Consider the following 3541-nt stretch of genomic DNA (forward strand, 5'->3'; position numbering starts at 1 on the left):
ATCTCAGCTCACTGTAACCTCTGCCTCCCGGGCTGAAGCAATTCTCCTACCTCAGCCTCCCGAATAGCTGGGACTACAGATGTGGGACACCATGCCTGACTAATTTTTGTGTTTTTAGTGGAGACGGGGTTTCACTGTGTTGGCCAGGATGATCTCGAACTCCTGACCTCAAGTGATTCTCCCACCTTGGCCTCCCAAAGTGCTCAGATTACAGGTGTGAACAACTACCCCTGGCCTGCATTTTTTCTTATAACTGCATGTGAATCTACAATTATCTCACAATTAAAAATTTAATTAAATATATATATATATATAGTAAATTAGAAGAGAAAAAACTTAAACACTAACAAATTCCTAGAAAGTAACCTAAAAAATAAAGGAATTTCATTATGTCATTCAACAGAGCCATGTGAATGAAAAATTCATGTTGGCCATAGGTTATGCTGATGTATACATTCCTGAGACTTCTGTTCTGTTGCAGGAAGGCATTCCCTTTCAGTGCCAGGAGAAACAGAAGGATAAGCAGAGTTGCAGAGGTAGAGAGAGAAAATGGAAACAATAGAGAGGATGGTTCTTCTTAGAGCCTTTTATAAATATTCTGTCACCTGGCTGTCTGTTTTCTAACCAAATGACCAAAAGGAATGAATGACTGTGCCCTTTCTGTGATAGAGACCAACCAGAGACCTGAGGGCAAGGGAAGAATCTAAGTCTTGACTCACATATGCCAAACCTTACCTAATCTCTCATACATATTTCTCCACTCCAGTCCCCAAGGCTTCACCCTGAATGCCCTCCTCACCCTCCCAGAATCCCATCCTCCTAGCCTCCCCAATACCCAGAATGGAACATTCATGCACACATCTAATATATCACTGCCTAACTTCTCATCATGGGTCCAGTCCACCAGGTCACTCTGTAACAATCATCTTAGTTTTAAAAAAACATAAGAGGGACTTTGTTGGCAAAAATCCAGTGGTAATGAATCCTATGTTCTAGAAACAGTGAAGCTGAACTATTTCAATTTGCAAGGAAGAGCTGGCAGGAAACCAACAGACCAAATTCCTCTTGGGGGAAAAACAGGCTGGTTAGTTAACTTGTAGGTCTGTAAGGTGGGCAGATTTCTTTAAAAAGCAAACAAAGCAATTTTAGACTTGAGAGACTTAATTGCTATCCAAGGCCAAGAATATGAATAATGTTATACAAAAACCTTGCTCAAGTGAGAATTCTGCAATCGAAGCATTTTGACTCTAATAGCTAAAGTTTAAGGGAGAAGACGATAGAAAAGGATGTTTATTTATCCACTCATATATTATTATATAAACCATTCATGGTAGTGAGATATAAATCTCTTTTTTTTTTTTTACTGTAGCAAAAAAAGGTGATGCTTTTCAGAATTTCTATGTCTAAGAATATAAACAGTCAGGCCAGGCGTAGTGGCTCACGCCTGTAATCCCAGCACTTTGGGAGGCTGAGGCGGGCAGATCACTTGAGGTCGGGAGTTCGAGACCAGCCTGATGAACATGAAGAAATCCTGTCTCTACTAAAAATACAAAATTAGTTGGGCAGGGTGGCACATGCCTGTGATCTCAACTACTTGGGAGGCTGAGGCAGGAGAATCGCTTGAACTGGGAGGTGGAGATTGCAGTGAGCTGAGATCACACCATTGCACTCCAGCCTGGGCAATAAGAGCAAAACTCCATCTCAAAAAAAAAGAAAAGAAAAGAAAAGAAAAAAGAGTCAAGCTGCTTTTGTAGGTTACAGATAATGTTAGGATTCTTTTACATTTGTTCTTCCCTCAATAAAATGAGAAATTTCATTTATGCAAAAGGTAAAATTAGAGAACTAATAATGGCCTAATAGCAGTTCTAGATCACTTTGTAATGAAGGACAGGAAAGGCATATATAAATAGAATTCAAAGATAATAAAACATTTATTTGCTTTAACCCTTTCCCTTTCTCATACCACTCTCTGTCCACCTAAAACAGTAGCAAAAAAGTGAAAGTCATACGGGAAGACAAGCAACAAAGTAAAGCACCTGAGAAAACTTCACCTGTGTCATCTTTCTAATTATAAACATCATTGTGAGCATCACTGGATGGACAAAGATTTATATATAAAAATGCTCATTTTGGCTGGGCACTGTGGCTTATGCTGTAATCCCAGGACTTTGAGAGGCCAAGGCAAGTGGATCACCTGAGGTCAGGAGTTCATGATCAGCCTGGCCAACATGATGAAACCCCATCTCAACTAAAAATAAAAAATATTAGCTGAATGTGGTGATGGGCGCCTATAATCCTAGTTACTCGGGAGGCTGAAACTGGGGCATTCCTAGCTACTCAGGAGAATTACTTGAACCTGGGAGGCAGAGGTTGCAGTGAGCCAAGATCATGCCACCTCACGCAAGCCTGGGCTAAAGAGCGAGACTCCATCTCAAAAAAATAAAAAATAGAAAAAAATACGCATTATTTCTGGTGGTTTCTTTGTTTTTTGTTTTTGAGACAGAATCTCACTCTCACCCAGGCTGGAGTGCAATGGTGCTATCTTGACTCACTGCAACCTCTCCACCTTCCGAGTTCAAGTGATTCTCCTGCCTCAAGCTCCCGAGTAGCTGGGACCACAGGTTCACGCCACTATACCTGGCTAATTTTTTATTTTTAGTAGTAGCAGGGTTTCACCATATTGGCCAGGCTGGTCTCAAACTCCTGACCTCGTGATCCATCTGCCTCAGCCTTCCAAAGTGCTGGGATCACAAGCGTGAGCCACTGTGCCCGCCCCAGGCCTTTGGATTGTTTTATTATAGTTTAAAAAAAAATGTAAATGTCCAAAAGTAGGACACATTTAAGCAATTTTTGGTATATTGATATGATGAAACGCTTTGCAGCCATTAAAAGAAGTCACATTTTCAAGTAGTAAAAATTAAAGAGTCCAAATACCTGCTAATGGTAGGAAAAAGGAGGAAAGGAAACTCATGTGATACCAGTGGAAAAGTAAATTGTTTTAGCCCTTTAGAAAAGTAATCTGGCAATATCTATTCAAATAAAAAATATGCTATTCAAATAAGAAGCCTGACGTAAGCAAAGAGTATCAAAACATTGTTTTCCTAAAGAAAATAAAAGCAGGTAAGGACTATGCTCTAGATTCTTCTTATGAAAACACAGAATAATTTTCATGGAAATAATCAAAACCGAGAGAACTTATTTCCAACTCCCTGACCCCTCTTATAATGTCTATGGGGGCCCAACTCTGTGATCCTCAAGCCTTGCCTTTCTCTTTATATACCAGCCCTTCAGGTCATGCCGTCTCTCATCTGGCAACTATTCGATGATGTTTATGGATCCCCGTATTGTACACGGCATCTAAATTCTTCCCTTTCTTCAATCTCTTCTTCCTACCTCACCATACAATTATGTTAAAAATTTCTGCCGGGCGCGGTGGCTCAAGCCTGTAATCCCAGCACTGTGGGAGGCCGAGGCGGGTGGATCACGAGGTCAAGAGATCGAGACCATCCTGGTCAACATGGTGAAACCCCGTCTCTACTAA

Source organism: Cebus imitator, unplaced genomic scaffold (genome assembly GCF_001604975.1).
Source record: "Cebus imitator isolate Cc_AM_T3 unplaced genomic scaffold, Cebus_imitator-1.0 Scaffold105, whole genome shotgun sequence".
NCBI classification, from domain to species: domain Eukaryota; kingdom Metazoa; phylum Chordata; class Mammalia; order Primates; family Cebidae; genus Cebus; species Cebus imitator.